At 46.9% G+C, this 25,501-nt stretch overlaps 1 long non-coding RNA gene across 1 annotated transcript; it reads right to left on the reverse strand.

Annotated features, from left to right (window-relative positions):
* Positions 1-427: 427 nt before the first annotated feature.
* On the reverse strand, positions 428-25,479 carry LOC127687690 (uncharacterized). Its single transcript, XR_007978473.1, has 2 exons — positions 25,346-25,479; positions 428-2,373 (listed from the first exon to the last, which is right to left on the reverse strand). It is a non-coding gene; the product is annotated as an uncharacterized LOC127687690 (long non-coding RNA).
* Positions 25,480-25,501: the final 22 nt, after the last annotated feature.

The following is a 25,501-nucleotide window of genomic DNA, read 5'->3' on the forward strand; positions in this document are numbered from 1 at the left end:
ACCCAGCCTTGCATTTGGGAGTGCATTTCTCAGGACTTTGATCACTCTCAGTCTGCATTCATACCCCTTTCTGGTCCCACTTCACTGGGGAAACATCATTGTTTGTGCCAAGCTAGCTATATTAAAAAACTAGATTACACAGGAAATCTTCTTTCTACCACTCCACATCCCCAGTCTTTAAAGATCATCACTGTTCCAGGAGTTGTTGTAAAATGGTGAAGGGGAACCCACATAGAACCAGAAACCACACAGTCATCTCTGCCCCAGAGCCCCTCTTCCTCAGCCCGTAGCCCACAGGTGACTCTGAGCTTCGGTAGAGCATACACACATCACCAGCCACATGAGCAGAGGCATCTCCATCCCGGGTCAGAGGAACACAGACCTCCTCCACTGTTAACCCTCACTGACCCAAATCATCATGGCCAAATTAATTAAGGCAAGATTTTGTTTATTCCTGTTCATGGGCTGTCTCTCCCTAAAGGCAGAGTCCCAGAGATCAGAATTAGATATGGATAGGATAAGGGTTTTTATAGTTGGGGAGTAGGGGGTTTCCTAATGTGGTAGGCAAATAGCTGAGAGTTACAGCAACAGAACATAACAGCCTCCTGAAACAGACACATGGCTGCAAGGCAGTCATAAGAAGTTGTTCATAATAACATTTTGAAACAAGGGCATGATTGACATTTCCCAGAACAGGCAATTCAGAACCATTTGCAGTTAAGGTTACTGGTGGGTCATAGCCCAATCCTTGAGAAACAGAGGTTTAATCATAAACAGGAGTGAATCGAGTTTATCTTTACTATGAGATGGTTTCCAAGCCCAAGATGGAGACAGACCGCTTCATCAGAGACATGGAAGTATACTCGTAGGCAGAATGGTAAAACAAGCCACGAAGGCACCCAGTGGACGTAATCAGACTCGGCATCAGAAAATAGAAAGTTCTGGATTGTTGTTGCTCTTTTAGAGTGTGATTTAGCTATAATTTGCCTCCCTTCTTCCACTGGAGCCATTTTCCTTTTTATTTGCCTTTTTAAAAAATCAAATTTTAAAAACTGTTTGTCAGAACAGCAACAGCTAAAACCAACTGTAGTCCATCCTATCAGCCCCTGTGGAGGAGAGGCTGCGACCTCACACTTTCGATGCAAACATGGCGCTAACCACCCGGAGAGGGGCACTTCTCTCCCTCACATCTTTAATTCATGACTGTAGCTGAACAGTCATCCTAAAAGGATGTTTGAGAGGTTGACTGATCCTATGGGCGCTGGCCTGGACCAGATCCCATGATGGATAATGCTATTTGTTTTTGTTTTAACACGGGTGAATAGTCCTGGTCCTCAGTGTGAAGGCTTTCGAATGAAGTCACTTTTCCAGCTGGGTTTCTAAGCTTGCCTGGGTAGAGCCTGCAGCCTGTTTGTACTGATAATACCTGACAAAGAGAACCGGATACTTTGGTTCTGGATTTCTCTTTTAAACATCGTCTACATTTGGGGCACCAAGAAGGCTCAGAGGTAGAAGAGTTTACCACAAGCCTGATGACTAGAGTTCAGTTCCTCTTTTCCCTGTGGGTTCTTTGTCTAAGCAGATGAAGAATTCAGCTGCAGCCGGAACCCACTGAGCCGATATTTGTTTCCCATCTCCTTCAGTGGAAGGTAGAAATGAGTCTTATTTGTGAGAGCCTTTCCTCTGGCCCCTCCGCTGGTAAACCCAAGGCTAGTCCTGAAATTATATTAAATCATCTGAATTCCCGTCTTTTTAGAAGTTTGGCTTCATCTTGGCCTTTTTCAAAGAAGTAGAAATTTCTTTCTTTCCCCTTCTAATGGACACGAAGCAAAGCCACAAGGAGGAGTGGGGAGGAGATGGCAGAAAACCTCGGAACTGTGGTGAAGGAACCAGCTATGTAGCCCCAAGTCTCTCGGAGCCTCAGTTTCTTTAGCATGCAAAGAATATCTGCAAAGTTCTTCTTAGGCCTCTCAGAAGGCTCAGGATCCACAGAGAGACCGGAATTCTCTAAGTCTAAGGAAACTGGTTTGTACCTTTGATTTGTTTTGTTTCTGTTTTTGTTTGCTTTTTCAAGGTAGAGTTTCTCTGTGTAGCCCTGGCTATCCTGGAACTTGCTCTGGAGACCAGGCTGGACTCAAACTCAGGGATCCACCTGCCTTTGCCTCCTGAATGCTAGGATTAAAGACCTAGGCCACCATCATCCAGAGACATTTATTTTTTCTTTCTTCATCTTCTGTATTTCTTTTTAAGTAGAATAGAACAAGAGGAGCTCACACCATAAGGTCAGGTGCTTTTTTTTCTAAACCACAGGACTCATTTCTGGAAGTTGCCGTCTTTTTCTTCAAAAGCCCCCGCAATTACGCTGTCAGGTTTCTGTGAAATAATTGGAAGAAAAAAAAAAAGACAACTTTAGAAGGGCGGGGACTGAGCCAGGCTGGAGCAATGGTGGCCGATAGGCATCTGTGCACACGTCTCAGGATGTCACAATGGCTCTGTTTCCAAACTCTTCCTAGGAACTGAGAAAACAAAATGCTATTTGCCAACCAACCCATCAATCAACATTTTTCAAGTAAGAATTAAGAGTGTAAAAGTGCCCCCCAACACTTATAATTCTAATGTTACAGATCTTAGTTTTTAAAATCAGAATGAGAAAACTATGCTACCTGAATTTATCTGTTTATGCGTTTTAGGGGGGTCTGTGTGTGTGAGGCCTGTGCATGTATGTATGTGTGGGGTGTGTGTGTGTGTGTGTGGCATGTGTGTGAGGCCTATGTGAGGCGTGTGTGTGTGTGTGTGTGTGTGTGTGTGTGTGTGTATGTGTGTGTATAAGGCATGTGTGGAGATCAGAGGATAACTTTCACAAGTCATTTCTCTCCTGTCACTGTAGATTTAGAGATAAAGCACAGGTCATACAACCTAAGTAACCTCAGTGTTTATATTGTTATTATTGTATTTTATTATAATAATACTATAGCAATTATAATATAATATAGTAATATTATATTATTATATTTTGAGATAGGGTCTATGTATCCCTAGCTGGCCTGGAACTCTTTCTACAGACCAGGCTAGCATTTAACCTGTGAGTGACTGCTCTTGCATTTGCTAAGTACTGAGATTATAGGTGTGCATCAGAACACCTAGCTATTAACTAGGATTTAAAAACAATGGCTTCATAGGAAAAGAAAACTGTAAAAATAAAGATCACAAACTTCACAGTCATCACAAGAGGTTTGCCCCTGGGTCCTCGGTTCACCGACTGTGTAAGCTTTTAATGCCTCTGACTTCGATGTCTCCAAGGCGAAATGAATAAATAAGGCCCGCCCCCAAGGAACGGGACAAGGGGAAACTGAAATGAATTATGAAAAGTGCTTGGCCCAGTGTCTGCCACATAGCAAATGCTCAGTAGGTTCAGTTATTATTAATAGTGATGTGGCATTAACAATTGATGAGAAAAGTGACCCTGCTACCCCAACAGGGCAACCACTGCCCCAGGCTGGAGGGAAAGGAAAAGAGCGCGTGGTCGGTACTGTGCATGGAGGATGCTCAAAACAACTTAAGGAAGGAAGTTGTTCTTAAAGCCTGAGAATTATCTGGGCCCATTATTGATGGGCTAGCCTGGACTCCGGCTCTCAGTTGGGACTGATGTGGTTCTAGCCAGTAGGAGGGGAATGATTGACAAGTAGGAGAGAGGCCTGAAGATTGTCAGAGGCACCACATGGCCTGAAGAAGCTTAGGCCCCTGTAATGCTTGTTGTATTCTTTATTCTTCTGTTGTCTCTGCTCCTGCTCCCATCCTCCAGAAATCAGCAGCCGGTGACAATGACAGACATGGACTGTGCCTGAAGGGGACAGTGTCCTGGGAAACAGCAGCCCTTGCCTTTGCTTTTGGCATTCACACTTACAGATTTGAAGCTATATGTTCTCTTAGGACAGCGGGCAGCCTTAGAGGTCCAAGAGAAGGAACTCTCATGTTCAGATCACCCAGGCTTCTGACGACAGCCAACATGCTGTCAGGCAGAGCCAGAGGAGGGTTCCTGACAGGGATTGCTTGATATTCCTCAATCAACAGCAGATCCGATCTGGCCCCAACTCAGGCAGGACTGCCTGAGCATAGAAGTCCGAAACAGCTTTATCAGGTTGGCCAGGGTCAGAATAATGAGATGTCTCAGACTGCGATGCAGCCAGAGCAACTCCTGCCTGGCTGCCTGGATTCAGATGTGACTTGGAAGGACACAGAGAGAGTTCGCACATGAAGAAGTGACAACAGCAGGAAGTCAGACCTGTGTGGCCTGTACAGCCAGAGGGCTTTTGAATAGGGATGGGGAAGGAGAGAAGGAAGGGGGGGAAGGGGAGGGAGGAGAACTCTGATCTGGCTGGCAGGAGGGAACACCCAGCAGAACAGGAAACATGGATGTAAATCTACGAAGCTTCCATTAATGGCTTCCCTGCACTTATAGAAGAGATTTCAGTTCCACTAATGGGAGTCAAGGCAATCACAGTAGGAAGAAAGGATTCCATGTTTACCTCCTGTTGTTTCCTGACACAGCTTCTAAGGGAAATGGTGCGAGGGCAAGCCTAGGTAAAAATCAACCTAAAAATATAGAGAACCAAATTTTGTTTAAAAGTGAGCCTAAAAGGTAATAATTCTCAGATTTATATATTTGAATTATAAGATTTGTATATTTGAATCATTAAGAGGGTATTTTTAAAACATTCAAAGTTCAGGCTACAGATCAGACCAAATATGTCCCACTCTCCAGAAGTGGTTCATGGACATGAGACATGTCCAGAGCCTTCCACTTGTCAATGTGTAACAAGTTTGGAAACATGAGTGAGGCACGTTTACAGTCCCAGATAATAGCGCCAGAGGAAACAAGGCAGGGGATCCAAGGTCCAAGCCGGTCCCTGACCACACAGTGAGCTAGAGGCCACTCTGATCCACATAGCAAGTTGCAAGTAGGGGTACAGAGTGAGACCCCACCAAAAAACGACAGAAACACCACCAACATGCAAAAATGCAGCCCCAAACATGCCAGGCCACATGTCTCTTGTTTGTCTTTTCTTTTTAGTTACTTTATTTTTATCTTAAGTGCACTGGTGTTTTGCCTGCCTGTATACATGGTTGAGGGTGTCAGAAGCCCTGGAACTGGAGTTACAAACAGGCGTGATCTGCCATGTGGGTGCTGGGAACTGAACCCAGGTTCTCTGGAAGAGCAGCAGCCAGCACTCTTAACCACTGAGCTTTCTTGCTATCCTTGTTTCTTGTTTCACTTATTTGTAATTTTTTAAAAGTGTTTATCAGTGTTCAAGACAAGTGGATGAAGAGACAGAGTCATCCTTTAAAGTGGTAGGCACTAATCCAGTAACTATTAAGCAACCTGGGGCCTGGGAGTGGGGCTCACTGCTTTGTCTTTGCGGATGCAGCAATTTATATACCTTTTGCTTCATAGACTGTTCACATCCATGACCTAATTTTAACTTGCATCTCTGTGCAGGCAGAGAAAGTATTATTTTTCTTGTCTACTTCCACAGATGGGAAAACAGTCTCATGACTTGCTCAGCAATGCAGAGTGAAGGCATCGGCAAGATTGGAAGCAAGTGCTGTTCTTGGAAATCTCAGTTGACCGTTCGCTCTCCATACTGTGGCTTAGCTGCCCCACAGAGCTCTGTGTGTGTGTGTGTGTGTGTGAGAGAGAGAGAGAGAGAGAGAGAGAGAGAGAGAGAGACAGAGAGAGACAGAGAGACAGAGAGAGACAGAGAGAGAGACAGAGAGAGACAGAGAGAGAGACAGAGAGACAGAGAGAGACAGAGACAGAAAGAGAGAGGGAAAGACAGACAGACAGACAGATAGAGAGATAGAGACAGTGACAGAGAGACAAAGAGAGAGGGAGAGACAGAGAGAGAGAGAAAGAGAGAGAAAGGGGGAGGGACAGAGAGAGAAAGAGACAGAGACAGAGAGAGACACAGTTAGAGAGAGAGAGAGACAGAGACAGAGAGAGAGGCAGGGAGATTGTGTTATTGAGGAGGGAAAGACCAGAATAAATGTCAAGAGTCCCATCAAGGCGGGAGCTAGAGCTGCCGTCTGCCCTTGAGGGCCATGAATATTGGCTGACCTTGACACAAAATTTGCCTCCAAATTCCACTGGGGTGATAGAGACAAGGTCATTAAAATCACACAAAGGGATTTTTGGGGGGGGGGGTGAAATGGGAGTCACTCTGAGGTTTTATGCTTTGGTTTACAGTCTGAAGCTCCCCTGAGTCAGTTGTGAGAGTGACAGAGATTGGCTCTTGCCCTGGGTTCTATATATTTGCAAGAAAAATTCCACGAAAAGGCACAACCGTGGTAGGCTAAAAGGAAAAGGTATAGGGCCCGAGGCAGGAGTGCAGCTCAGTGCCAGCAAACATTGAAGCCAGCAACGTAGCCATTGTGGGGAACTTGGAAGGATCTCGGCACAGTGCAACCATATGTGTGTATGAAATGCTAGAGCAAAACTTATTTCTCTGCATGCTAACCAAAGTTAATCTTAAAAAAAGAAAAAGAATCCCAGCGGTGATGGCTCAATCCCAGCACTCGGGCTGCAGAGGCAGGCAGAGTTCCAGTCCAGCCTGACTACATACTGAGTTCCAAGGCTGTATAGAGAGACTCAAACCAGACATTTGCAACTATACAATTCATGTTTCAGCTATGAATTACACCCACCTCCCCATCACCCCTCAGCCACATGAACTGGGTCTACCTGTCATCCTTCTCAAATACAGAGTCCAAAACGCAGCCTTAGTCCAGTCAGCTATGATCTGGGTCAGAGCAAACTGCTATAAAGAGCTACAGGGAACCACCCCGAGGTGCAGTGAGATGCGTACAGACCTCAAGACGCATCTACTGCTCGTGCTTGCTAGGACGACTACACTCAGAAGAAAATGGAAAATAAGAAATGTTCTCAATGGAATGAAGAAGTGAAAACCCGTGAGTAATAGAAACTGTAGAATAGAGTTAACATAGTACAGTCACTGTGTAAGCCAGTTTGTGTTCCTCTATAAATAAAACGTGGACTCTCCACGTTCTGACAACTCCATTGATGGGTATAAACCTACAAGAACCGAAAGCAGTTACTTAAACAACCTTGTTTACAGATGTTGATGTCCATGTCATTCACAATAGCCGAAAAGAATGAACAACCTAAATGTCCATCAATGAATCAATGACTGACATTGGTGTCATTCAGTGGAACGTTGATCCAAATACAGAAGCAAATACTGGTAGATGTTAAAGTGTAAATGGGTCATAAAAACACTACGTCATCAAAGGGTTAGAGGCCCAACCCCCACCCCCACCCAGCCCCGCCCCACTCCATCTCCACCCACATCCTATGCAACTTCAGAAACAGAAAGACTGTGAGGAACAAGGGGTAGAGAATGACAGTGTGACCTTCAGGGAGGCCACGGGAGCAGCGCAGCAGTTGAGAGCTTGTTATGCTCAGCTCATGAGAACCCAGGAGACCTCCAGGGACCACAGCACCAATGCAAGCATGCGAGAGTGTTTCTATTTGAGTTCAGACTTGGGAAACAACCCTCCCTGTGAGACAGGTTAGGAATGCAATGCTCAGGTCTGGGGCTTAGGGTTTATATAGGGGAGATGCGCAAGCCCGGGCATGATTGGATAAAGAGATAAAAGACTAATCCTTCAAACTGATAACGTTTATTCGGGCAACAGAGAAACCATGCATCTAGAAAAGGACCTCCTTGACCTGGAAAGGAATAACTCGTCCCTTTATCAGTGACTGACCTGTGTGTCCTTTCCTGTTGCTGCAAGCTGGCCACAGCTGTCACGTCTGTTTTCAACTGCTGGGAATGCATGGTTGTCTCTGTCCCATAGCTTAAGGGGGTGTGGGAGTCTTATCACTTCAAGGACATTAATTTTCTGCTTTCTCCAAGGACAGGAGACAACTATGTCGGAGGGAGTACAGGCTGCACTGGGGGTGGGGAGAGGAGAGCGCAGCTGTTAGGCTCAGCCCCATGCGGGGCTCACACCCAGGGGAGTGCCAGCTACCTTTTGTTTCTTCAAGCTCGTAGGGTCTTTCAGAAGACCTGGGTTCAGTCCTCAGCATCCTTAGCAGGTGGCTCACAGTCATCACAACTCCAGCACTCAGGGATTCAGTATCCTCTTGTGGCTTCTGTAGGGACCAGTGTCTACATGATGCTCAGATAGATACTAGTTCATACCACATAAAATAAGTCATAGTGGACAAAAGACCTCCATATGGGACATTTAAAATGTTGAGCTTGGGTATATATTAAGCCCAAGAATCACAAGAAAAAGACCAATTTCACCATCTTTGAACCAAGCTTTAATTAAACACTGGCCAGGATGATGGACTCTGACCAGGTCCATTTCTGGGTTCCCAGAAAATATAGCCATCAGTCACATTTTGCAGAAGCTTTAAAAGGGTTACAGAAAATATTAAAAAGAGTGGTTCGTTCCCGTGCTATACCTAGCTGCTCTCAGCTCTCGCCGGCCAGTTTTTATCTTGTGGAGACTCTCTGACTTGGAAATCTCTCCACCCTGCTCACTAAGTTCCCACTGGTGGGTCACTACCACGCCAGCCCCAAGCTTCAAACCCCCCCACGGCCTTTGTGGTGCACATCAGGCAAGCCCACACTTTGCTGCAGTACCTTTCTCTCTTGAACCTAGTCAAACCACTGCGTGAAGGAAAATGCTACACAGACTTAGTTCAGAAACAGTGGTGACTCAGTCACTGGGTGCAACAACTAGAATCCTAATCTTGTAAGCCACAATAAATCTAAATCCTCCCGTGGTGAATCCATCAGGATTCGCAATATAAGCCCGGGGACACTAGCAGTTACATCTCGCCCTCTCGCTATCCCCACCCAAAATGTCCCTAACTCTCTCTAGCTACATCTCTTCCTCTGTCCAACCTGGAAGTCCCGCCTACTTGCCCAGTGATTGGTTCCTTTATTCATGGAGGTTCATAAGTCACTTGAGTGTGTGACTCATTCCAGACAGCCCCTCCTGGGAACGCGTAATTAACATCAAAATACAGGCAGCACAGCAAAGGCCAATCCATAAGGTCACCATACTCTACCAACAGGTCCAATCGGAGACAAGCATGCATGCATCCTAACACATTCCCTGCCTTGGGACCGCCTGTTTACATGTGACCAAGCACATCTGGTTGGTGCAGGTGGGTCAAACAAATTTGTTTAGAGGAGTGGAAACATGAACAGTAGCCCCCGGGCATTTCAGGAAGTGTCTTAGAGGTATTTTTATTCCATGGATCTCTTAGGCACAGTAATTAAATCTTAAAACATAAGTTGGAGATCACCCGAGGCGGTGCAAGCCTGTTTCAGCCCTTTGGAGCCTGAATCAAGGTCTCAAGGTCAAGGCCATCATGGAGTACATTGAAAGATCCTGTCTCAGAAGACCCAAGCAACCAACCTATGTCTGTAACTGGAAAGCAGTGATAGTTATATGCCATCTGAAACAGCAGGTATCTCTGGGCTCCATGCTTTAAACTGGCCAAAATATGGATGAACCCGATAAATGTGGGTTTCATCACAATGGGGGGGGGCGGCAAGATGACTCCCTAAGCAGAGGCGTTTACTGCCAAAGCTGACCGAGTTCCTTCTCTGGGTCCACAAGGCGGAAAAAGAGAACTGACTCTTGTAGGTTGTCCTCTGAGTACTACATGTCTCTGTCTCTGTCTGACTCTGTCCGTGTCTCTCTCACACACACAATAAATAAATAAATAAATAAATAAATAAATAAATAAACAAACAGTACAAAAGGCCTCTGAGAGACTAATTACATCACTACCCTAGAGATGCCGAGTTGGGGTTTGGATGATATGATGCCGTTTATCCAGACAGCATGCACGGAGGACTCAGTGTGTGCCAAGCTGTGCAGGCACCACACACATGGAGAATAAATGCCCAGGTCCCAGCCTGTAATGGATGAACAGACACAAAAATATATATTTTTTTGTTTTCTACTATATAGCCCCGACTGGCTTTGAACTCATGATCTTCCTGTCTCAGCCTCTGCAGGGCTGGGATTACAGGCATATACTACCAAGCCCAGAATAATAGGGGATTTTCATCCTGGGCATTAAGGGAGAAGACGAGGACATGTCAGGGCGTCTGATCTGGAGTACTCTGGGAGGGCGAGGAACACCCAGCACATTCCTAGGCGGTGAGTAGGAGTTTCCCCACGAGGCTGCAAGAACAGAGCCCTCCAGTCAGAACAAAGCCAGGCACAAAGGTACAGACACAGAGGAGGTGAGACATCTTCATCAGAGAACAGAGCGTTCCACTGGGTCAAGAGAAGAAGGAAATTCAAGGGAGGGAAAGTGCTCACTGGGGTCCCTTCTTCAGCCAGATCAAGTAAGGCAGAGGCCAGAAGTGGCCACGGCGGGTCAGTGAAGTCCATTCTCAGGCGCTGCACATTTTTGCTCATGGTGGGCCTTGAGAGTGAAATTTGTCTGGGAAGGGAGCCACAGCTCTGGAAAGACAGCACTCACCCTGGAGAAAGACAGCAGAGATAAATGGAGAGATGGAACAGAGACGAGGGAAGCGATGGGAGAGGCAGTAGGGACTTCAGTGTGACCTGGAACACTAGGAGACACCAGCTTCTCCCAGATAGGGTGCAGGGGTTTACAAAAGCGAGGAAGATAAGGTCCCTGCGGGCCAGAGGAGCAAGTGCTTCCCCTCCGCCTCAGTTTTCTCAGTGAGATTCAAGGGAGAGAAATACTCTGAAAAGCCAATATGGGAGAGGGTGAGCTTGCTGCCAGGGAGTCCGAGAAGGCTTTCCAGGCTGCTCGGCAGCCCGCCGAGGCTGCAGATGACTTTGTAGTAGCGCCAATCTGCGTGGGCTGTGATTTTCTCCAGCAGAGCTCGAGAACCTGGGAGCCCAGATGTCAGGGTGGAGACTGCGGTGTGGAGGGAGAGCTAGGGTCCCTCTTCACAGGGGCGGGGCTGAGGCAGAGGGCCCTAGTGGGTGGAGATGGTTTGGGAACTGGGGCGGGATGTTGAGGGGCCGGAGAAGCCCAGGCTAACAGAGAAGGAGATGAAGTGTGCGGGGAGGAGGGAGGGAGGGCGTTGACAGCGCTCGCTCGGCAGTTGCTGGGCTGGGATTTGAGGAGGTGGAAGGCTGAGCAAGAAGGGAGTTGCGAGTGGGCGGGCTGGGAGGAGGAGGCCCTGATCACAGTGGGCAGGGGAACAATTCAGGCAATATGTAATCAAGTGCTAGCGAGGATGGTTAGAAATCTAAGTGGGCTTAGGGAGGAGGCTAGGAATGAGAGCTGAGCCCGGATCGAGAACAAATCCGCGCTAGGCAGACTGACAGTGAGGGATTCACGGTGATGACCTGACAGCCAACGTCTAGATGCCTAGGAGACCCTGGGCAGATGATACCTCGCAGAGGACATGGCCTCTGGAGAGTCAGTGAAGGAGGAGACTGAAGAGTGGGAGAGACCGGGATTCCGGGGTTCTGCCTGTGTACAACCGGGCGCTCTGGGTAGCCCTTGCCTTCCGTGGCCTTCCTCCTGCCTCTCGCTGAGGTTCCTCTAGCCCTCCCCTGACGCTCTTCCCACATCGCCTTCGGCTAGTCTCCGCCTTTCAAAGAGCCAGACACTGTGTATTCTCACCCGTCATGGCCATGGCGCTGGCTTTTGAGGGAGACAGAAAAATCATCCAGGTGGTCCTTGTGCAAAGCACAATCTGCAGCATTTGATTTGGTCTATAGGAGCCTGAAATCAGAGAGGGTAATTCTAGCTAATGGTGCAGGAGGGGCGGGGAGCAGGGCAGGTCAACCCGATTGTTAACTAAACTGGGATGTATGTAAGTCTGGGGATTTGTTTTTTCTTTCCGGCCTACTTCCTGGTAATCCAAACCCTGGGCCTGCTTTTACTTCTACATTGTGGGCTGGAGTTAGATTAATCATGTCTGGGACTCTTGTCTAAAACTCATTTGCTCTCTCTCTAATCCCACCACTTACCCAAGTGAAGTATGCCTCAATCCCGAGGGATTCCAAGAGGTCAGCTCAATGCTTTCTCAATTAAATTTCATTCCAGAGGTGAGCTTTTCCAGCTGTTTGTCTCAGGAATGGGGATTCACCTGAAGGCCCCAGGCATATATATTCTTTTAGAACCTGCTTCTACAAGCTGTTCCTTCATGTCTGTGAGGTGCAGTATATCCTTCCAGAAGAGTCACCCCTTTGCAATCTTACATGAACTGGGCTTGATACTTAATGTTAAAATAACTTGTCCACCATGTGTGAGGCCTCGGGTTCAATCCTCAGTACAGGGGAAATGTGTGTGTGTGTGTGTGTGTGCGCGCGCGCGCGCGCGCACTCGTCCACGCACACGAAAGTACTCTTCACCACTGAGCCATCTCTCATATCATGCACAAAAAGCTATCATTTAAGAAGTCAGTACAACACTGAAGGTAGCGGGTTTTTTTTTTTTTTTTTGTGAGGCTCCAGGTTCCCAGGGAAGCAGGCTTGGCAGGGAAGGGTTTTGTTCTGACTAGTTAGTTGGGTCTGAAGTAAGGGCTCTGATGAGGTAGGTATACAGACGGATTCTTGGAAATGTCTCACCTGGCTCAGTCCTGCCTTGCTCACAGCTCTCCCTGGGTCTTGCAGTAATTGCCCTTGAAGGTGTTTGCTTCCTGGAAGAAGCACACTGTAAGTTATAAAAACAGAAAACCAGGATATTTTTGTAAGCAGCTCAGTTTAGTTTGGGGCGGAGGCAGGCCTCTGAAGGACAGAGTGTGCCGGCTGCAAGCTTATCAAGATCTCTAGACTGTGCAGCGCTACTGTGAGACCAGAGTCCCCCATCCTGCATCCCCTAAGGTGGAAGGATAGGACCTCAAGAGGCTGGAGAACGCTCAGAGACAGTTGTCCCAACCTCCACGCACATCTTCCCACCACCCCACCCCCACCCCCGCCACGCCCCAGGCCCAGAGACTTCCTTCCTCTGGCCTCAGATGCTCTTTGAACTTCTTGACACAGAGACAGGATTTTCACGATCTTATCTTTCATCCCCACTCTACCAGACCTAAAAGAGCAAAAACACACAAAACCCACAGGTGGCCCTTGGAGCCCCACTGGGTCCCTCCCTGCCGCAGATGCAGTGTGGCTGAGGTAAGGCTAACCACGGGCACCATACTCTCCAAGGCACTTCCTGCCCTTCTGCCTTCCTTCCGCCTTCCTTCCTTCTTTTTTCCTTCCTTCCTTCCTTCCTTTCTTCCTTCCTTCCTTTCTTCCTTCCTTCCTTCTTTTTTCCTTCCTTCCTTCCTTCCTTTTTTTTTCCTTCCTTCCTTCCTTCCTTCCTTCCTTCCTTCCTTCCTTCCTTCCTTCCTTCCACATCAACAGCCCCTCTCAGGCTCAGGTGGGTGATCACTCACTGACATTTTGGAATTAATTCCAAAGCCTGTGTGCCCTCTCTTCTAGAGGTGCTTCTTTTTGACAGAAGAGATCAAGAGAAGCAAGGGACCCTTCTTTATGTCTGCAGGACATTCTGACCCCAACTACCATTTATTGAGCATCTACTGTGTACCTTATCCCGAGCCAGGTTCTTTGCACCATTAAAGTGAGCTCAGACTAAACTGACTCAATGTCTGCGAAGAATTTAGCACTATATCTGGCATGTAATGCTCCGTGTAATCTGGGAGTAATTACCCAAATCCGAGGCAGGAAGACTGAGAGTTTGACACTAGTCTGAGCAAAGTAGCAAGTCCCAAGCCAGTCTGAACTGCATAATGAAAACCCCAAATCAAGCAAATCAAGAGCTTGTTGCTCTTGCAGAGGACCTGGCTTCGATCCCCAGTACCCAAATAATGGCTCACAACCATCATAATCCAAGTTCCGGGGAATCCTACAGGCATGCATAGCGTACAAACCTTCATCTGAAAAGACATTCATAGCACAAAGTAAATAAAAAGAAATTCAAAAAGAGAAAAATATTTATGCTGTTGAGACAGGTATTACATTATTTTATAAAAAAAAAAATTTAAAAAGAAAACAACAACTGCTGGTGACTGGTGGTGCATGTCTCTAATGCCAGCACTCAGAGGCAGAGGCAGGCAGATCTCTGAGTCTGAGACTAGCCTGGTCTACAGAGTGAGTTCCAGGACAACCACGCTACATAGAGAAACCCTTCAAAAACCAAAACCAAACAAACAAAATCATTATTTGTTTAGAGTGTGTGTGCCTGTGTGTGCATGTACGTGTGTGTACATGTACACACACACACACATGCCGATGCACATATGTGTGGAAGCAGAGAGTCTTGTCCATTTAATTAGACTGTGTATTAGTCAGGGTTCTCTAGGGTCACCGAATTTCTGAGTCTGTTGATGACTTACAGTCTTTAGCCCCCCAACAATGGTCAGCAGCAGCTGTGGATGGAAGTCCAAGAATCTAGCAGTTGCTCAGTCTCACAAGGCAAGCAGGCAAAGAAGAGTGAGTCTTCCTTCTTCCAATGTCCTTATGTAGGTCTCCAGCAGAGGATGTGGCCCAGATTAAAGGCATGTGCTACCACACCTTTAATTCCAGCTGACCTCGAACTCCCAAACTCCGAGATTTCCCCATAGCCTCTATGCTTCAAGATCTCCAGGCCAAGATCCAGGTCAGAAACTTGTATCTCTGAGCCTCCAGATTAGGATCACAGGTGAGCCTTCCAATTCTGAATTGTAGTTCATTCCAGATATAGTCAAGTTGATAATCAGGAATCGCTACTATAGACTGGTTGCCCAATAAGCCCTGGAACCTTCTACTCCACCTCCCCAGCTCTGGAATTACCGGCACACACTCTCATGCCTGAGTTTTACACGGGTACTAGGAACTTTACTGTCTAAACCACTGGCTCTCCAACTGTGGGCTGCCATCCCTTTAGGAGTTGCATAGCAGATATCTTGCATGTCAGATATTTACATTACAATTCATAACACTTGAAGTTATATCCTGTCCAAGACTATCCTGGGCTCCATAGCAAGACAAAAAAATGTTTATTTTGAAAAACAATTCTTTAACAAGAGCAGCCTTTCCATCAGATTTCTCCCTCATTACCTCCCAGAGAAATGGAGGCTGTTTCTCCCAGATGCTACTTACAGCATCTTATTGTCAGGGAGGTGACAGCCTGTGAAGAGAAGAAAGTCCCCAGAGCCGGAGAATGTCAGAGGCAAGCTTAGCATAAACCTCTTTGATTTATTCCTGTTCCCAAGAGTGAGCTGGGAAAGATGAGACTCCGTCTATTTTCTTCTAGAGCATGACCTACGGCAGGGCGGAGCGTCTGGTGAGCTACGGTGATGCTCGGCCTCACCCTGCCCACCCCTCCTCTTCCATCCAGCCAGGCACTCTGTGATTCGCTGCAGCCTTCATGCATTTCCTGGAAAAGGTGTTTGGCTTCCTCCGAGAAAGGTGGGAAACTTGGTTAGAAGTTAGTGCTAACCAGGAGGTCACCTTGAATGAGCCAGGCAATCCCAGGACTGTCTAACTCCTGATTGGATCTGTTGGCCTGCAAAGACAAAAGCTGATTTATGGCTGGTGGCTGGAAAAATGGCCCAGATCCCTGGGCCTAAGCTAAGAGTGACAGTCTCTGTACCTACTCTGACAGGTACAAAGGACAGCAGCACACCCAGACACCTCAGGGGCCGCTTGCCCACTTCCAGACAGGAAGGAGTCTAAATAGCATGGGAAGTCACTCTGAGGCTCCTTCTAGGCTGTCGCCATTATCCACGATGATTTAGAGCTGACCCTGTTCAGTTCTTAAACCACACAGGATACCTGAGCTTTGTCGCGCTACCCCTGAATAGCCATGCTTCAAAAGCTTTTCTCTCCCTCTGGAAGAATACTGGCCCACAAGGCTGGGCGTGGTCTTCTTCTTCAGCTTCCTCATCCACCAATATTATTCTTCTGCCAACTCTCACTTCTGGATCTAATGAAATTCACACCTGGGCTATCAGTGAGTTAAGGGCTGGCTCTGTGGTCTCCAGTGTCAGCGTGTCCCGGGTGGAGAGCTGGGGAAGCCTGATCTGCTGGGGTCAAGCAGGATCACGTGTGTCTCTCTCCCTCCAGGCCCCTGATGGCATCAGACCACCAGCTGCAGATGGCCTCAGGCGCTGGGCACAGAGCCTATGCTGGGGCACTGCTAAATGCAGTCTGAGGGTTAGACAGGGCTTTCAGTGGAATTTGGAATACAAGACAGGCGTGCTAATGCACATCTGTTATCCCACCACTCGGGACATAGGAGTAGGAGGATGGAGAGTTCAAGGCCAGCCTGGACCCCATAGAACTTCTAGGCCAGTATGAACTGCATAGGGAGATCCCATTTCAAGCCCAAAACAAACTAACAAACTCTGGGACTTTGTCAGGCAGTAGGGAAGGGAAGCTAGGTCTATCGAATGAGAGGAAGGGAGTCTGTCGAGGAAAACGATATATGGCAATCAGAAGGCTGGAGCTGAAAGTAAACTCAGAAAGCAGGCAAAAAATCCCAGGCAATAGATATTTGCTCAAGGTATCAAGACAGGCCAGTAGGGAAGGAGCGGGTCCTGTCGACAATGGGCAGAGGAGTGTTTAAATATATGCAACGTGCACCTCAGCCACTGCTCATCCTAAACTGAAGGATTCATTTGAAATTGATCCGTAAATGTTGAATCTATGAAGGGAGCATAAGAGAAAATATTAACCTCCTTGAATTTGGGGGGAAACTCTTAGTGTAATGATGTGACCATACTTAATACCACTGAACTACACGCTTAAAAATAGGCTGGGAGGCGGTGGCACACGCCTTTAACCGCAGCACTCTAGGAGGCAGAGGTGGAGAGATTTCTGAGTTCGAGGCCAGACTTATCTACAGAATGAGTTCCAGGACAGCCAGGTCTATACAGAGAAGCTCTATCTCAAAAAACAAAACAACAAAACCAACAAAAAATTAAAATAGTGAAATTTATGATATCCATATTTTACACACAGACACACACACACACACACCTATCTCAGAATAGCTTTTGTTCTGATATTTGCCAAGAAAAAAAACAAGAACATGGGCCCCAGTCCCCCTCAGTAGATTAGACTTCATCATCATGGGACCCCCCTCCACCCCCCTCAGTAGATTAGACTTCATCAAAACTATAAATCTTTCAGGTGTGGTGGCTCATGTTTGTAATTTCAGTATCAGGAGAAAAGGGCAGAATGTTCTTCCCAAGTCTGAAGCCAGTTTGGTCTGTATAGAAAGTTCTGTGCCAGTCATGGGTGGGTAGAGGCCCTGTCTCAAATTTAAAAAAAAGGTGCAGAGGGAAACCTTTGTTCACCCAAAAAACACAAAAATGAAAGAGACAAGAAAACTGACAAAGGGCACATCTGACAAAAAACTTATTCTAGAATATATAAAGAGTTCTTACAACTCAACAATAAGAAAAATAACCCAATTTTGAGCTAGTGGGATGGCTCAGAGGGTAAAGCATTTCCTAGGTAAGCCTCACAATCCGAGCTTGATGCGTGAATCCCCTGGGAAGAGTGAACTACTCTAGAAGTTGTCCTTTGACCTTTACCCACACGCTGTGGCATGGGTGGCACACACATCACACACACACACACACACATGCCTGCATGCACACATACATACTCATGCACATGTACACACACATCCGAGCATACACACACCGACAAGAATGATTATGATAAATAAACTAAAATTTAAAAGAAAAGTAGCTCAGTTTTTAACAATTGAGCCAAAGGTTTCAGCAAACATCTCCTGAAAGGTTCAAAGATGGCAAATAGACACACAAAAAGGCCTTTGCCTAACTAGTCATTAGATTCAAAAAATGGTCATTAAAAGCTAATGAGGGGCTGGAGAGATGGCTCAGCGGTTAAGAGTGCTGACTGCTCTTCCATAGGTCCTGAGTTCAAATCCCAGCAACCACTTGGTGGCTCACAACCGTCTGCAATGGGATCAGATGCCCTCTTCTGAGCTGTCTGAAGACAGCTATGGTGTACTCTGTACACCTATACATAAAATAAACAAATCATAAAAAAACTTAAAAAGCTAATGAGAAATTACTGTGACCCTTCCATAATGGCTAAAATTAAATTCTATATCAAAGATTTGGGAAGTGAGAGGGCCTCTTGTATACTATAGCTGGGGCGTAGAAAGGCCCGGCCTCTTTGCTAAGCAGTCTGAGCCTTTCTCACAGGGGGAACACACTCACGCTGTGTGACCCGGAGTTCCTCTCTCCCGGGGAAAAGGGAAGCACGTCTGTATGGAAGACTTGTACCTGAAGCTCCAAGTGACCTTATTTCTAACAGTCAGATATCGCAAGCAATACAAATGCTAGTGGAGAGGCCTGCGGTTAGTATTTAGAATGAGCAATTGTTACACATTGCTGCAACAGGGGCAAACCTCAAAATAATCGTGCTGACTTAAAGAAAAAAGAAAAAGAATGCATGCTGTCTGCTTCCATATATAAAACTCTAAGACACAGATTGATCTTCGCTGTGAGAAAGCAGACAGTTGCTTGTCTGGGGACAGGATGAGGCAGGCAGTGGGGAGGTGGGTTAGCAGGGACACAGGAAGCTTGAGGTGATGGACACATCCGTTAGCTTGATTGCAGAAATGGTTTCTCAGGTGATTTATACCCCTGACCCCATTAAACCGTGTTCTTTAAATATGTGTAGCTCATTATCTGCTGGTTGTGAGTCAATAAAGCTTTTCAAAAAAAGAAGGACACCCTACACTCTGCCATGAGTGAGCAGAGATCATGGCTAGAACGTGGGCCTCGGGGCTTCACTGGATTTGGATTCAGTCTCCATAACCTATTTATAGGCTGTGTGCCCTGCCTCAATCATATGGCCTCTCTGAGGCTTGCTTTTTGCATTTGTTAGAAAAGAATAATAGTGTCAAGACAAAATATCTAGTATTTGTAAGGTACTTAGAATAGCTAAAGACTGGTACATGTTGGCCATCACAACCACTATCATCGACGCCAGAACCATCATCAACGCTGCCAACTGGCAGCACCAAAGGTATGCCGATACAAAGAGGCAGGCGAGAAGTGGGAAGGGTGGGGCTGGCCTAGTGTGCTGTCACACAGCCACACTAGAGGCTCAAGTAGGAGGATCGTGAATGTAAGTCCAACTTGAACTACACAGTAAGACCTTGACTCAAAAAGAAATAAATATATGTATGTATGTACACACACACACACACACACACACACACGTATAAATGCCTTTAATCCCAGCACTTTGGTAGGCAGAGGAAGGTGGATCTCTGTGAATTCTAGGCCAACCTGGTCTACATAGTTCCAGGACAGCCAGAGCTACATAGTGAGATCTTGTCTTGAACAAAAAGTAAAAGTAAAATAATAAAATAAACTAATTTATGTATAGCTAAAATACTCAGAAGCTCCACCACCTCAAAGAATAATGTTTAGTGGTAAGTTCTGACTAGATTGAGACTGGTCCCAGGTTTAGATACTGCTGGGGGGACAGGTAAGTAGACAGACCCGGATGGAAGTGGGTGGGTACCGTGTGGGGATCCTTCCTGCCCTTCCCAGGTGTCTCACCAACAGCCTATAGTTGTGTTGACCAGGTTGTAAGCCATGACTGTGCCTCTTGCTCAGAGGGTCTTTCTGGCCCACCAGGGGGACAGCTTTTCAACATTCTATGGTTTTCCAGTTAACTTCCCTCCTTCTTAGCTCACACTGGGTCACCAGAGAAGTCCCTCAGTCCCTGGCCCAGAACAGCAGTAAGGACAGCAGAAACTAGTGGATGTTGTGAAGTGATGCTGTTGTAATGGGATCTGAGACTTTCTTTTGTTTGTTTGTTTTTGTTTTTGTTTTGTTTTGTTTTTTCGAGACAGGGTTTCTCTGTATAGCCCTGGCTGTCCTGGAACTCACTCTGTAGACCAGGCTGGCCTCGAACTCAGAAATCCACCTGCCTCTGCCTCCCAAGTGCTGGGATTACAGGCGTGTGCCACCCCTGCCTGGCCCGAGACCTTCTTCTGGTGTGTCTGAGGACAGTGAGAGTATACTCACATACATAAGATAAATAAAATATTTTTTAAAAAAATAACATAAAATCTTTTTTTAAAAAAGATTTTATTTATTTATTATAGGTAAGTAGTACACTGTAGCTGTCTTCACACATCCCAGAAGAGGGCATCCGATCCCATTACAGATGGTTGTGAGCTACCATGTGGTTGCTGGGATTTGAACTCAGGACCATCTCTCCAGCCCCTAATAAATAAAATCATAAAAAAACAAAACAACAACAACAAAAAACGGCTCAGCTAGGCACACGTGTTCCTAGCAGATCTCCGTGTTAAATGTAGCCTTACTGTGTGCGGGTTACACACTTAGTGCCCCTGCCCCAATCCCCCTTGCTCTGCATCAGAGGATTGATCTCTATAAATGCACTATGAGGGGCTCCCTAGCCTTCTGGACAGCTTGTGGGTGGGGTTCCTGGGAGTGCTGGCAGGCTTGGAAGAGCAGAACACAGAGGTTGGAGGTCATTTCTTCTCTGTTTCCTCTTCCCTTTGGAATCTGGTCCCGAGAACGTCTCTATCTCTCTGGCAGATTAGAGCCACGCCTGTGCTGTGGGTTTTCAGTCCCCTATCTGGTCAAAGTCTGGGATGTCCTTGACCTGCTCTACAGGAAGGTAGGAGTTTCCTGCCCGTTCTAATCTTGAGAGCGTTGGATCCTATTGCTTCCCAGAGCCTGCCTGACAGAGCCTCAGCAGCAGGCCTTCACAGCCCCGAAGTCAGTCTCCAGTTCTGCTTTCTCATTTTTGGTCAAGACTCTGGATGTAACTCAGACAGTTACCAGCTGCCCTGTGGTCCCAGGTGATGTCCCAGTGCAGGGCACAGAGATTCTTTCGGCCTCCTAATCTCTCCCTGCACCGCCCCTCAGCCCTTCCTCCACTGTAGGTAAACACTGTGCTCTCAGGCTGACAATGGGGAAGAAGCAGGTCCCTCCTGCCAGACAAAGGCAGGGGACAGAGGCATTCTGCCAGCCCAGTACATCAGCTGTCCCAGCAAAGGTCAGTCTGCCCATAATAAGGAAGTGCTCACAGCCAAGAGAGGTAAATCCAAACCAAACATATAGACTCAGAGCACGCCACTCAGCCTGACGCAGAGTCCTCATCGAACACTGTTGTTGAGGCAAAAAGCCTTCTAAGTGACCGTAGGTTGGAACTCGAAAGGACTCCTTGAATGGCTTATGGTAGACACTGCTAACACGGGCTCCAGGAGGGTTAAGAGGTGAGAGGAAATCAGACAGGTGTTCCCGGGAAGGCTCCAGGCTCAGACAAGGCAGAATCACTAAGACATTCAACGGTATTGTGGGATTAAATTATTTCTGCTGTGTAAGTAGGTATGAGAAGGAAAAACTTGCCCATCAGAACGCCAGCATGGAGCCCTGAATCCAGCTTCTGCTTCTGACACTTATTTGTAGTCTAATGTTGGCAGGTGAGCCTCCAGCTGTGCCTCAGTTCATCACCTGTGAAATAGGTTTAAAGGATGATAACACTGGGTATGGTGATACACAGCTGCAACCCTCAGGACTGGGAGGCTGGAGGAAAGATGCTCAACATCTGGCTGGGCCACATCATGAGGCCCTGTCGCAAAAGCAAAACAGCAGAAACAGCTAGTTCTATGCAGGTCTACTAGCATGTCTGTGAGTTCGTTTCCTGATGGTCAAGTGTCATATATAAAAAATTCAGTCATTACCAAAACTGACATTGCTACACAAGCCACACACCCAGCCGCTCCTCCCGAATTCAAAGAGCAGAAGTTCCCTTGGGGGACTGAGGTGTTAATTCAACACCTACTTCTGGGAGGGCATGAGTCTCCCAGGCTGCATAGCAGGATCAGTTCTCAGACTCCAGCTGAGTCCAGAGATAGACATGGTAGCTAATGTGCTGGCCCTAAGTTTACGTGAGCCTCTGGCCCACAGGTCAAAGCAGTCAACCCACAGAGACATAGGCAGTAACATGGCTTCTCTTCAGGCCAAGATGGCAGAGCTAGCCATGACTGTTGAAAGTCCTTAACCTGTATAGAAGACAAGAGAGCTCCCTTGTTTTAATGCTGGGTAGAAGCCCAATGGTTAGGAGCATTTGAGTTCATATACCCAGAACCTATGTAAAACTTCAGGCCTGGCTGCACATGCCTGCAACCTAGCACTGAGAGACAGAGACAGGCAGATCACAAGAACTCTTTGGCCAGTCAGCATAGCCAAAAGGGTGAACTTCCAGCTCTCTGAGAGAGTCTGCCTTTGAAAGAGTAAGTAGAGGGATAGAGGGAAAGCAGACGGCCTCCTGTGGCCTCCATACGCACACATTTCTACACATGCACAACAACAACAACACACACACACAATTTGTTAAATAACAAAAGAAGCATAGGATTGGAACACAAACCGATATGCAGAAGGCCCAGAAATATGCAGTACCTGCCTAGCTATAACTGCCTAATTTTTTTTAATATTTATTTTTATTTTATGTGTATGGATATTTTGGCCTTGTGTATGTATATGCACCATGTGCACACAGTGCCCTTAGAGGCCAGAAGAGGCCATCAGATCCTTTAAAACTGGAGTTTAGATTTTTGTGAGCTGCCTTGTGGATGCTGGGAATTGAACCTGGGCCCTCTGGGAGAGCAGCCAGTGCTTTTAACTACTGAACCATCTCTCTAACCCCTATAATTCCGTAATTTTCCACAAAGATGTCAAAAACATTGGTTTTTGGAAAACTTTCAACAAAGGGTCCAGAGAAGCTAATATTCACCTGTGGAAGAAAGATACTATCTATCACACTGCATAACGATCTATTCCAAGTGGATCAAAGACCTCAGTGCAAGATCTGAAACCTTCAAATGGCTAAAGAATCAGAGGGAAAATGCCTCAAGATATGGGAATAAAGGAAGGACTACACATAAAAGGGCATAATAACAGCAGAATAATCCCAAGATTAGCAAACGATGCTTCATGACATTGATTCTACATGCGGAGAAATTAGAAAGCTTCTGCGGAGTAGAAGAAACGGCCACCGAAGAGACAGCCACTAAAGAAACAGCCCACAGAGTGAGAAGGCAAATCTCAGTCAGCTCGGTCAGCCAAGGGACCACTATCTAGACTATATAAAGAACCACAGAACTAAATATCCAGAGAACATCTTCCAAACAAGTGGAGCAGACCCTTCTCAGCTAGCCACATAGTGGCTAGTTAATTTTAACATCTTAGCAAATTAAATAAAGATGTAAGTTAACACTGCCTTGCGATCCCATTCCCGTGGCGTCAAGAAAGCAACACCAGGTGCTGGTAAGGATGTGGAGAAGGAGGAAGAACCACCCTGCTTGATCGCCCAGCTGTGGGAACAGAACTGGTCCAGGCACTTTGGAGTCAGTGCGGGAGTTCCTATAAACTAAAAGCAGAACTGCCCTGTGACCCAGCTGCACCACTCCTGGCTGCGACGTGTAAGGATTCCACTTCTATATTCTGCAGAGAGACGGCCACACCCAGAATTATTGTGGCACTATTTATAATTGATAAGATTTGAAACCACACAGTGGAATTTTCAACCTTAAAGAAAAATGAAATCACAATGTTTTCAGGAAAAATAGATGCAACCGGAGATGATTGTGAGATATAGATACATAGATAGATAGATAGATACATACATACATACATACATACATACATACATATGAGAGAGAGCGCGTGCTTTTGGATATATATGTGTGTTCATGTGCAGTTGGTGGAAGAAGACTGAGAGGACATAAATAAATCATAAGAACAGAGGGCAAAGAGGAAGCACAATGGAATGTATGTGACATAATAGAAGTTCCGACTGTCTGGGGAAGGGAAAGGGAGCAGTGGGCTGGGGAGCGCGGGAAGACAGAAATCGATGTCGGAAGGGAATGGGCAACTGCACAGTAAACGCTGGACGCTGAGCTTCATGGGTATAATCCTAGCACCCGGGAGCCAGAGGCAGGCGGATCTTTGTGAGTTTGAGGCCAGCCTGGTCTGCAGAGGGAGTTCTAGGACCACCAGAGCTACATTGTGAGTTCTTGCCTCAAATGAATAAATTAACAGAAAAGCAGCTCATAATGGCACACAGATGGAAATGCCAAATAATTTGTATGTTAACTTAAAAAAACAAAACAGTACAAAAAGAACTTATTGAGCAATGCGCATGACCTTGCTTTGCCTGTTACAGACCCTTGGATAATCACACACCCACTGACCCTGTGAGCGAGGGTGGGGGTGGGGGATGGGGGTAGGGGGGATAGGGGTGTGGGGGGTGGGGGGTGGGGGGTGCCATCTGACCCTGCAGTGCCTGCCCTTGCTCCAGCGCCATGCTGCGACGTAGCAGCTCCTGTGCACACAGCGCCATATAACTCATCCCGAGTTGGAGCACACTGGGGCAGCGGGTCTCACCCTTCCTAATGCTGCGGCCCTTTAATGCATTTCCTCATGTTTGGTGATAACCCCCAAATATAAACCTGGGTGTTTTTTTTTGCTACTTTATAACTATAATTTTGCTACTTTGATGAATCATAATGTAAATATCTATGTTTTCTGATGGTCTTTGGGGACCCTGGTTGTTTTAAAGTGAATGCCATCCAGAGGAATCCAAACTAGGCATCTTCGCTAACGCTGACAGGCCATCCCACCATCCCCCTGCCCGTGCTGGGGACAGAACCAGGGTCTCATGCACACTAGGCACAATCTCTGTGACTGGCAGCAAGGCCAGCTTCAGACCGGCCTCACTTGAGATGGAAGGAAGAATTTGGCATTCCTGAGAGAGTGGTGAGGGACGTTCAGGATGACAAGTCTGGAGTGATCTACAGCCCACGGTGGGCTGAGCACACGCTGAGGTGACAGCTGCCCTGATGGCTAAGAGGAGGTGTCAGACATGCTGGGAGGCCGCAGGAGGAGTCAAAGCAGAGAGCTAAGGGCTGGGGCGGGGCGGGGCAGGGAGGACCTCTCTGTTGAGTTTCAACATGGAAAGTGGTGCACCTTCTGAGATGCTGTCTACCTCTTGTTTGCCTTGGCCCATCTGTGCTATTACTTTAAAACTTCTTGTCACGGTGTAATTCATAAGCAATAGAAATTCATTCCCCACAGTCCTGGGGGCTGGGAACTCCACAGCTAAGGCAGGTTCAGTGTCTGACATCTCTGCTTCCAAGAGAGCACCCTGTTCCCAAATCCTCATGTGGCAAGAGACAGAGGAGGCGAATCCAGTCCCATACACACCCCGGCCCCCTTACAATGCACAGATCCATTCTGACAGGCAGCGGCCTGCCTGCAACTTCACCCTGCAAACCACTCACCTCCTATTCCCATCCCAAGAAGGATTGAATTTCACGGTGAATCTTGGAGGGGACGCAGACTGTCCAAAGCAGGACTCCATGCACAAGGGGAAGTTGGCCCCAGGAAGAGTTACTGCATGATGAAGGCAGGGCATCCTCTGTGCTAACAAGGAGGAC

This window comes from Apodemus sylvaticus, chromosome 6 (assembly GCF_947179515.1).
Source record: "Apodemus sylvaticus chromosome 6, mApoSyl1.1, whole genome shotgun sequence".
Lineage (NCBI taxonomy): Eukaryota > Metazoa > Chordata > Mammalia > Rodentia > Muridae > Apodemus > Apodemus sylvaticus.